The following is a 12,113-nucleotide window of genomic DNA, read 5'->3' on the forward strand; positions in this document are numbered from 1 at the left end:
TTATTCAATAAATCATAATTCATAAACTCACATTATGGCACAATGTATCAACCCAGCCACAATATACAGTGGAATTTTAGGATAACTAATGTATTTTGGTTACAATATTTCAGTTCTTGCAACCATTTTTAGGCCATGATTGAAAGGATTTATCTAACAAGCAAAGAACAATTAGTATATGTAGAAAATGGTAATATTCATATATATTATTAAGTTCAGTGACAATTTCCATTTCATATTATATACAGCTTTCATAGTATTAAAATACTGCATACTACCATTGTAAAAAATCAAAGAGTTTGTCTAGATGTGCAGATCAAACTGGACATTTTAAAATCCTATTGTCATCAGTGTTTGCTTTGTTTAGACCATATTAATGGTATTGCCATTTTGATCGCAGGAATAAATTCCTTTTTAGAACAGCTTTTGACATTTCAACTACTAGAGCAAAAAATGCTAATCGGGTAGTGGAATATACATCAGTAAATGTCAGATGAGTGCTTCATAATGATAACCATACATACTGTAGGAGTACTCGAAAGAAAATAATTAAAAAACATGTTGAAATTATGTTTTTATTTGTTTAATTTTTCTGTGCAAATATGGGCAGTGTATATTTTATAATATTTAACTTTGGTTTTCAAAATCTTAACCCCTATTGTCATAATGTTACTTTGCCAGTTTGCCCAATTTTCTGAAAATTTAAACAGAAGAAATGTTCTGAGCAATCACTGATACTATATATCACACATCCTGAGGAATGAATACTGAAATGCATTAAATTTAGTTGCTATAAATCAAACTGTGTGACTCATTTCCCTATACAAATAAGATACACATATTTGCCTTCTAACTTTGTTTTGGAATGAGCTAATTTCTTTTGTTCCCAAGAAAACAAAATTCATATCAAGAACAAGGGGACCAAAAATACCATCCTATTTAAACATTCAGTCATGGTGATTCTTTACTATTCAGTGTTTGTAATATTTCAGAAATGTAGCTGTTGGAGATACATTCACCTTTTTTCATTGTCACTGTCAGCTGACTGAGGCTAGAGGTCTCACTATGTTAAACCAGAGACCATATTTATCCACAGGCTGGATTTCCTCAGCGTATTTATCCCAAACAAATAAACCAGATTTTTGGCATTGTTCAATGTGTGAACTCAGCTACATAGCCTTGGCTGTTAGTTTATTATGGAGTAATTCGATGTGATTTTGTTAGCTTGGCATGGAATGATTGAAACAGAGGTAATAATGAATAGCAATTGAGTTCAGAAATATGAGTTCAGCTGTTTTGACATACGCACAGCCTTACAATGTTTTCATGCTGCTCCAAGTCTGTTTTCACTAAAGCTGGTTTTGCTTAATCCTATCCTCCTATCAGCTGACCAGCATAGTGGAGGCTATGAAAAGTAGGAACCAACCAGTGCTCTCCCATTACCCATTTTCTCATATGAATTGATGGGGAATTATTTGTTTTTTTCCTACACAGTAGGACGGCATTAGCTCTGCTGAAGCTGAGAAATTGTCCATTTATTCTTTTGTGATAATCAAGCTGTTTCCAACTGATCTTTATAGTTGCAGAAATTACTCCATTCTTCAGAAGACTCCTTAGAATGGCTCACATGAATTCCAAGGGACTCTGGGAAGACTTCCCAGCTTGTATAACAGGTAGCCACAAGTGGTGTCCAGTAATCCTGAGAAATGTAAGAATGACATAGGCTGCTGAAACAATCTTTGCATCTTTTCCCACTTTAAATTGTGCAGGGTTTTTTTGTATACGCACCAGCTGCGGACAGGATAACCAGACTAGGTGGAGGAAAACTTTACTTCAATCTTGGAGGAAAATTTATCCTGAACATTAGAAAGAGTTCATAATTGAGCCCATTTTGTTACAGTGATAAAAGAGAAACACTTTCTTTTGCAGTATTATCTCATTTCAGTTATCTTTCAGTGATATCCAGCATGTCTTCTTTCAAGGAAGAGGTCAACATACCATCTTTCAAAAACACATTTTATCTCTTCCCCCAACTCAACTGGTTGGAAACTTACACTAGCCAGGAAGGGCAAATGTCCAGAATGCAACATCACCATTGTAGCACTGATGATGTTACTACTTTGGGTGATGAAACATCTGCATGAAAAAAAAAAACAAGCTGAGAGAGCACCAAAGATCCCTCATTTCAATCTTGAACTACACATATTCTCTTTTATTGGTTCAGATAATACTGGTTTAAATCCTGTCTGGATTATGGTTTAGCATATTGTGTGAAGCCTAGGCTGCAAGATCTAGAATGCAAAAATCTGACTGATCACAACTCTGACAATAAATAGATTATAGAGCATTAACTCTTTTTTTTAATCACTTAGTAGTTGTGAGAGGTTGTGAAACATTTGCCACATGGATCTGGTACTCCTAATGAATCCAACTATTATAACTGAGTTACAGCCTTTCTTTTAAAAGTAAAATATTTTGGTGAAGGCAGCTTATCTTTTTTTCCCTAATCTTTCCAGAATCTGAAATTGAATTTATTATTGCACTTTACAAAACTTTCCACACATTGAGCTACAATGGTCATAGTGGTTCATGGATTAGCAGGAAGGGCTGGTGGGAGAAAGCTATTGTGATATGTTAAATTCAAAGTTAGATGTGCAGCAATAAATCAAGTGTCATAATTTTCTATCCTCTTGTGCTGACTCTGAACAACACTGCTCACGTAATATTCTCCTAAAAAGTCACATATATTTTGTCAATTGCTTTGGTTCTCCAGTGAGACTTTTAAAAAATGTATTTTCATTATTTCTACTTTTTCTTGAGCACCAACATTTTTCTGTATCTGTTGCTGTTTGAAAACAGGGCTGCCTTTTCTTATTTGTACAAATCCTATTCCACAAAGCTGCTCTGCAATTCAGATGCTGACAGGCTATAAAAACCATTTAGGCAACCCCTATTTGGTGACAGATGACTAGGACAGCATAAATCTCGAACCAATCCCAAGGGACCACCTCTCTGTCTCTTTCGCCCACCTTCTTTTTCAGAGTTCTCTGAATTTCAGCCATTGCAGCTGAAGGAATTGCTTGATGTTTTATCAGCTCTGGGTTTATTTGTATTGACAAGACTATAAAAATTCTTGTCTATCACTGTCACCTTTAGCACTTCACTTGACTCCAGAAGAATTTAATGGAGGCAATCAGATAATGATGAAAAGGAAAGGAGTGCTGACATAATAACCTGCAAATACTGGCTTTAGTTTCTCACAATTTTTGAAGTTGTGTATATGAAAAAAGTTGTGTTCTTTGGTCTATTTATGCATTTCTTCTCTTCTATTGCCAATAAATTAATAGGTCATATTCTTTAAAATATCCTCTATAATAAAAGACCTGCTTTTTCAGTATAAATCCCTATTTAGGTAAATGCACTTTCTATATCTAGCAAAGCTTAGAGAAAAACCGGATAAGTATAAAATATTACCAAAAAATTGAACATACCTAATAGCCAAGAAATGTAACTATTTTTTAATATTATTAATTCTATTCTATAGGTGAAACTAAGATGGAAGTAATGGAATGGAATGTTCTGAAAGTCAGCAGAGATTGCTAGCATTCTGAATAAAGGTAATCCACATTATAGATTTTGTTGCCATTTTCTCTTGTAATGATTGAATATAGCACTAAAATATAAAACGTAGTAATATTAAAATGTCAATGTCAGCATAGAAGATGGGGATAACCCATACAATCAATTATGTTATTTAAATTAATATACTCTTTCCCAGATCAAAGCCAGGTGTGCCGTAGGTGTTGAGAATCAAAAATAAAGATGCAAAGTATATTAATATAAGACATTAATTGATACAATATTAGAGTACTCCCAACATCTCAATATTTTGAAATATTCAAATATTCCCTGTACTGTTACTCTAAATAATAAAAGTGTTTCTAAAAGATAGCTTTTCACACTTCTAAAAATGTGGATGAATTGCCTGAAATAAACTTTTCTTGAAGGTGTTCTCCCAAGAAAGACTGCAGTTGTGCAAGCAACTGCAGTCTTAAATATGCAATTTATTTTCCCACATTTCACCAAGCATAATGTTGTTTGGTTGTAGTTTAGACTGCAAATACACCTATGTACAGTAAATCATAATTCATCATTTTGTGTAAGGTCAAAGACAATCCTGATAACCTCCACTGGAATATGCTATTTCTATGGTGATAAAGGCACAAGTTATCATCACAGATGCCTTCTCCTATCAATTTGAGGTGCAACTGAGACAGAAGGTAAACTTGGACAACATTTAGGAAGGTTTCAGGTCATTTTAGGTTATTCGTATAGTCAAAACTAGTACAATCTATAACCAACATTTTCTTATCCTGAATCTGAAATGCAACAGGATTTTAAAGGTTTAGCTTTCGGTTGGGTTCGGTTGGGACGGGATTTAGTCTTGTACTAATTGTGTGTGTGTGTGTGTGTGTGTGTGTGTGTGTGTGTGTGTGTGTGAAAATAATTTCCAAAGTATATTTTCAAAAGCAAGATTAGAAACAATGGATGAAAACTAACAAAAGAGAGAAGCAACCTAGAACTAAGGAGGAATTTCCTAATGGTGAGAGCAATCAACCAATGGAACAGCTTGCCATCAGAAGTTCTGGGTGCTTCATCACTGGAGGATTGCTAAAAGAGACTGTTCTATGCTCTATGTTATAGTCCTTGAGCGTGCTCAGAGGACACAGAATTTTGATGGTATTCTTCTTCACTGCTGGCAAGAGAATTCTCACATGTGAAGAAATGTTGCATTCACACTGTTTTCATGAAACAGGTCTGCCACTGCTTCTCCACTGCTTTAATAACAGAGCAAAAACTAAAATTAGTTTTCAGAATGGAGAAGCCATATGAATTTTATTTCACATAGATTAGACTGAAATGACAGGTCACAAAAGTACCCAGCAGAATCCAGTAGAATATAGTGGTTTCTGCAATATACTGTCAGCCAAACAATGCCGTCGGCCAAACAATGTCGACTGGCAGCCCCCAGGGGGAGAGCCTTCTCTGTGGGGGCACCCGCCATCTGGAACGAGCTTCCCCCGGAGATACGGAGGATCCCGGACCTGCGCGCTTTCTGCTGTGCCATCAAAACTTTGCTGTGCCATCAAAACTTTTTCAGCAGGCCGGCCTGGCCTAACCTCTCTTTTAAACTTTTTAAATAATTTTTAGAATTTTTAAATTTTAAATTTGTCTTATGAATTTGGGGTGTTTTAAATTTCATTTTCCAGGCTAATTATTTAATTATATTTTAATGGTTTTTTAACATTTGTATTATATGTATTTTATTTGGCTGTTCACTGCCCTGAGTCCTTTGGGAGTAGGGCGGTATACAAATTCAATTAATAATAATAATAATAATAATAATAATAATAATAATAATAATAATAATAATAATAATACAAATTAGGTTTACATATTTAGATAAAATGCAATAGTTCAGGGTAATATTGTGACAGATGGTTCTATTTATTGTTCTGCCACATATGTTTATAAGAGATTGGACTCACACAACATACTCACCATAATCTTGCACATTTTAGTCAGATACAAATCCAGTGTAAATTCTTCCTTAGATCAGATAGGATTGTTCAGACCGTAATTTATACCCTAACCAGTTCATAGTATTAAAATAAAACAAAAGAAAACAATCCGCAAAATAAACAAATATATATATTAATAAAAGCAAATGTATACCAGCAATAAGTAATCACCCCACATAGAAATGGGATATTATTTCAAAATTCCTCTCATTTCCCGTTCACTGACTTTTTGTTTTTGTAGACAACTGAAACCCACATAAATTGGTCTCCCACCCATCAAAAGATACGTTGTTACGCCAATAAATTTTGGCAAGATGCAGGCACTCAGTATTCTTTCATGTGCTCCTTTCTGTATCAATTTATCCCAGGGTAATTCAACTGAGGATTTAAAAACTCTTCTGCATTTTGAAGCCAAGTTTATTCTCCTTCATTTCCCTTTCACACTTTAAGGGATTATTCAGACAACACTTATTTCATGGATGAGAAACATTATTTTAGCTACATAAGGAACTTTTATGCCTAGAATTACTGACACTTCTTTGGCTCCTTTTGAATTTCCTTTTATCAGAATAATATTGCCAGTGATTAGTGCTCAATCCTTACTGTTGCCAAGCCCTAATCCTAGAAAAAAAAAAAATCACATCTTCATACTAGAAGTGTCATTAATTTATCTTTATCATTTATTTAAACTACCTATATTTTTAATGCACTATCCTCCTAAAATATCAAAACAAAATGTAGGAAGCTTAATTATTAAATGCATCACAATATAATGCAATAAAAGTATAGAACTAGAACAACATGATTTCCAAAGCATAAAGCAAGCGGCCTGAGCAAACAAATAAATTTTAATCTGCATTAATTGCCACTGCATTAGTACCAAGCAATTTTAGTGAAGAAAAATATTCCAGAGATGGGTTCCCATTGTAAAACAAATCCTTAGCTAGTTATTACATGACACACTTTCCTAGGAAGAAAAAAAAAGAGCAATATCGTGATGTTTCATTCAATATGTTTCTAAGGTGTTTCTCACATTAAAAGCAACTATTAAAACACTGAGTTTCTTGGAGATGTAGCTATAGAAACATCTTTGCACCTTTGCTCTTTGAAACTTTTATCCTATTATCTGGTAGAAACATTAGGAATAGAGATTTAGTATGTAAGATTTGCTGCGATAAAAAGCTGCACTAAGGCAAAGAGGCTGGATAAAAAAAAAAATCCAAGAAGACAGTGCTATTTTACTGGAAACTAAAACAAGACTTCTGTGCTTCATAGAAGACGAGCCAGAGGAATTGGCCATTTCTACTATAACAGCTGGAACGCACAGAGGTAATGTTTCTCCTTTCTTAGGCCTGGTAGGAATATCAGCAGTGTTGTCATCATTTGAGATCTCCAGAAAGCACAGATGTTAGGCACACATCACCACAGTAGCAATAGCACCTTATATACCGCTCCATAGTGCTTTACAGCACTGTCTGGATAGTATATAATATCAGCATTTTGCCCCCCCCAATAATCTGGATCCTTATTTTATTGACCTCAGAATGTTGAAAGGCTGAGCCAACAATTGACCTAAACCAGAGGTAGGTTTCAGCAGGTTCTGACCAGTTCTGGAGAACCGATAGCGGAAATTTTGAGTAGTTCGGAGAACCGATAGTAAAAATTGTGACTGGCCCCACCCCCATCTATTCTTTGCTTCCCAAGTCCCGGCTGATAAGGGAGGAAATGGAAATTTTACAGTATCCTTCTTGTGGAGTAGGGTGGGAATGGAGATTTTATAGTATCCTTCCCCTGCCACACCCACCAAGTCACACCCACCAAGCCTAAGGTGACCAGACGTCCCGCTTTTGGCGGGACAGTCCCGCTTTTGAGCAATTTGTCCCGCGTCCCGCGGCGTTTTAAAAAAGTCCCGATTTTTCATTCTGCCTCCTGGTTCCCGGCTGCCTCCTGAATCCCCGCTGATGGCTGGAGGGAAAAAACCTGTTTAAACTCTTGCCGCGGGGCTTCAAAGGGCCGCCCTACGTTAATTAGCTCGGCTTCCCCCTCTCAGCTGATTTGCACAGGGCTCTGCTCTGGCTAAATTGCTCAGCAGGTTTTTTTTTCTCTTTGTGCAAACCAAGCTCAAAACGAAAGTGAAAGTAAAACAGGCTGTTGGCTTTGCGGTTTGCTTGCAACGTTGGAAAATTAGGCAGCAGATTTATTTTCCTTTTCCTCACCAAAAAAGGTAAGTGCAAACAATGGAAAATTATTTAGGGCAAAAGAGGAGAGTTCAAGATTTTAAAACACAAAAGAAAAAAAAGCTCTTTTTAACTAGGGAATTGTAATAATTGAGATATTATTAATTGTATACTGTGTTGAAAGCAGAAATGGGGGAAATTATTTGGTTTATTATTATTGGTAAATATAATTAATTGATTTGTAAGAAATTGGATTGCATGGAAATAATTGGAATATTCATGTTCATATTGATTAATATACAAAAAAGATAGTTAGATAACTAATTGATTTATATTAAAATGTTGAATTTGTATTAAACAACTGTATTACATAATTACATAATTAACCAATGTGAGGATGGGTATAAAAATAGATGACAATGGGAAGGGGTATAAAATAGAATAGAAGGGAAAAATTGAATTTGATTAAGATTAGAGATGAGGATGAAGGGTAATATTGTTTTTTTAAAAAAATAGATGAGGAATAAATATGGCAAAAAGGAAATATAGAAATTGTAAATTTAATTGAAATGACTAAACACTGTTTAAATTTGTGAACCAGCCAAATATTCTGTTCAAAGAAAATACATTGTATGTATGTGTGTTTCTAATTATTGCTATTTATTCATATTTGTTCTCTTTTATTCTTTAAAGTTTAACAATTCATTCTTTATCTTAATATCTTTATATTTGTTTGGGGTTGGCTTTCTTCCCTTTCATCTTTTTTATTGTACAGCAATCTTTCTCCTCAAACCTACCACCTCTCTTTTCTTTCCTTCTTACTTTCTCTTCCCCCCCTCTTCTTCTCCTCCCTACTTCCTCTTCCTTTCTCCTTCTCCTCCTCTCTTCTTCCCTCTCTTAACCGTCACTCCTACTCTAATTTCCCTTCCCTTCCTTCATCCCTCTCAATTACTGTATCCTTTTATGCATATGGACTACTCAGAGGGCTGAAAAAGTTATTTTTGACTGGTCCTCGCACTTTTGACCAGTCCTCGAACTTACGACTGTCCTCACATTTTACATTTTTGCCCTATCTTGTCATCATGGTGAAAAGAAGCAGTTGTGAAATGAGTGACATGGTTGTTAAGAATGCTGCACGGGCATAAATGTGAGGATGGTCATAAGTGTGAGGACCAGTCAAAAGTGTGAGGACCTGTCAGAAATGACTTTTTTCAGCCCTCTGGTTAGTCCTTTTGTGCATATGGACTACTCAGAGGGCTGAAAAAGTTATTTTTGACTGGTCCTCGCACTTTTGACCAGTCCTCGAACTTACGACTGTCCTCACATTTTACATTTTTGCCCTATTTTGTCATCATGGTGAAGAGAAGCAGTTGTGAAATGAGTGACGTGGTTGTTAAGAATGCTGCACGGGCATAAATGTGAGGATGGTCATAAGTGTGAGGACCAGTCAAAAGTGCGAGGACCTGTCAGAAATGACTTTTTTCAGCCCTCTGGTTAGTCCTTTTGTGCATATGGACTACTCAGAGGGCTGAAAAAGTTATTTTTGACTGGTCCTCGCACTTTTGACCAGTCCTCGAACTTACGACTGTCCTCACATTTTACATTTTTGCCCTATTTTGTCATCATGGTGAAGAGAAGCAGTTGTGAAATGAGTGACATGGTTGTTAAGAATGCTGCATGGGCATAAATGTGAGAATGGTCATAAGTGTGAGGACCAGTCAAAAGTGTGAGGACCTGTCAGAAATGACTTTCCAGCCCTCTGAGTAGTCCCTATACACATAGCCATGGCCACCCGGTCACATGACCAGCTAGCCACGCCCACCCAGTCACATGGCCTCCAAGCCACGCCCACACAATAAGCCACGCCCACAATGGTGTCCCTCTTACCAATGTTAAAATCTGTTCACCTTACCCTATACACATAGCCATGGCCACCCGGTCACATGACCAGCTAGCCACGCCCACCCGGTCACATGACCAGCTAGCCACGCCCACAAAATAAGCCACGCCCACAATGTCCCTCTTTACCAATGTTAAAATCTGGTCACCCTAACCAAGCCACACCCACCAAGCCATGCCACACCCACCAAGCCACATCCACAGAACTGGTAGTAAAAAATTTTGAAACCTACCACTGACCTAAACCTAAGAGTAGGGGAAGAAGCAGGCTCCTATTCCTGCTTTGATGTCCTCATTTGCTAAGCAAGTTAAAAGAACTAATTGGAGGCAGCCATTTTCCATCATCTAATTTTAAGCAATTGTCGCATATTAAATATTCTTCCATTTCCTGGGTGGCCTATAGATAATGTGAACAACATTCAAATTCTCTACTTCCTCTTGTAATTACAGAAGTAAGGAACATTTTTTTTCCAAATGGGACACTCCTTCTCAGATGCTTTTTTGTGGGTGATCAGAATGTATGGTAAATAATATCACACATGTATCTCTTTTCATCACAATGAGAGCTGTGTTTCATATTCAAATCTGCCAGTTAGCTGATTCAAATGTTCTGTAAAACTCTGTATAATCCCTTTAGCAGAGGTTCAACCCTACACTATTACTCTGAAGAATCCTCAATACATAAGGGATTGTCTACTTTCCCTTAACATCTGTGTACACAACGCTTTCAGCTAATAAACCATCATGAGTCCTTATCTAATTTGTTTCTCACCAGATTCCAGAAAGAAACAGTGCATGATATACATTTCCTCAAAGCACACACATTAAGGAATGTTAGCATTTTATTTTATTTTATTTATCTTTAAGGTGGAAGTAATACCTCCAAAAATATTATTCTATAATTCCCTCTTTACAGGAGGAAGACTAGGATGGAATAAATAGAATAATTACCTTATTGGCTGGCAGCATCCAATTAAGATTTAATTAGGAGCACAGGGAATCTTAAATGGATTGCCTAAGGTAGTGCTCATGGAATTTGTTTGATAATATGATATGTCTCATTTCTGTTCCTAATCCTAAACTTTTTTTCTTTCTCCCTCTTCTGTTTTATTTGGGTTCATTGGATCTCAATTTGCAGTGACATCTGTTCATAAAAGCAAAGTGGCATACCTGGGAAGTTCTTCCCATGTGAATCTCATGCTACATTTCTGCATCAGCAGAAATATATGTTATTTATTTTAATGCCTCTAGAGGGCAATATCTTTAGATGCTATTGTTGCTAGACCCAGCATTAAAAAAGAAAAAGAAAATGCAACAAGTTCAAATAAAGCTTACTTGCATGTTTTGCTTATTTTTAAAAGGAAGGTGCTGCTGGACTCTACAAATTCAGAATATCTTGCTAATGAATTCTACCATAAGAAGCGAGAAGAAGAAGAAAAATTGGTAGTTGGGGAGTGGGATAGGAGAATGCTTCTTGGTTTTTTAAAAAAATGCCTGAAATACTATTATTTTGCAATTAACTTTTATTAATACCAGTGCAGAAAAACCTAGTGAAAGGAAATAGTTAAGCAGCCTGAACGTTGGATAGTTTTTTTTTTTAATAAAAAAAGATGGCTTGTTTTTCTTCTTAAAAAATAGTACTCTGTGAGTAATATCAGATGTACATTTGTTATAAAATCAGGAAAATCTCTCCCCCCTCTCTCTCCCTCTCCCTCTCTCTCTCATCTCCTCTCTTCTCCTCTCCTCTCCTTTTCTCTCCTCTCCTCTCCTGCATGATGCATGCATGTATGTGAAAGACAGAAATAAAGAGACATTGCCTTGGTAAGGATAAACTATATCAAACTGAAATTACTCTTGTGTTTTATCCAAATGCTAAGATATTAACCAATGTCTTGGTTAATGCCAGAATCAACATCTTCAATATTTCTTTCCTTTATTCATACATTGTATACCTAATTCAGAACCCCTCCAAACAATGTATTACTTATGTAATACAATGTAATACAATGTATTTCAACAACATTCTGGTTATTGATCTATCCATACAAGCATGGCAAATTTACAAGTATAGAAGTTTAGGGGACTCCTGCCTTCTGCTTCCTCTAGTTTGGCCTTATTGCTTCTGATTGGTTTATTGCTTCTCCAAAGCTTCAGGATAAATTTCTACCAGCCTACCTGGTAATGCCAGAAATAAATCTGGGACCCTTTGCATATAAATTATGCCTTTTACCACTGAAACATGTTCCAGAAAAAAATACTTGGATTTTTATCATGTGCCATAATATCAAGAACAAACATATATTAATTAAGTGGGTAATGTGTAAAAGACAAAAATGTTTTAGAGAATGATTCAGTGTGATTATATGACCAGAAACTGGACAATTCACTGTCCTAATGCTTAGTGGATACACTGGGCCAATGAAAACGGATTTCTTCCTAACTTAAAGGACTAGCA

The sequence above is a fragment of the Pituophis catenifer genome, unplaced genomic scaffold (genome assembly GCF_029215685.1).
Source record: "Pituophis catenifer annectens isolate HBS135680 unplaced genomic scaffold, rPitCat1.0.hap2 SCAF_6, whole genome shotgun sequence".
Lineage (NCBI taxonomy): Eukaryota > Metazoa > Chordata > Lepidosauria > Squamata > Colubridae > Pituophis > Pituophis catenifer.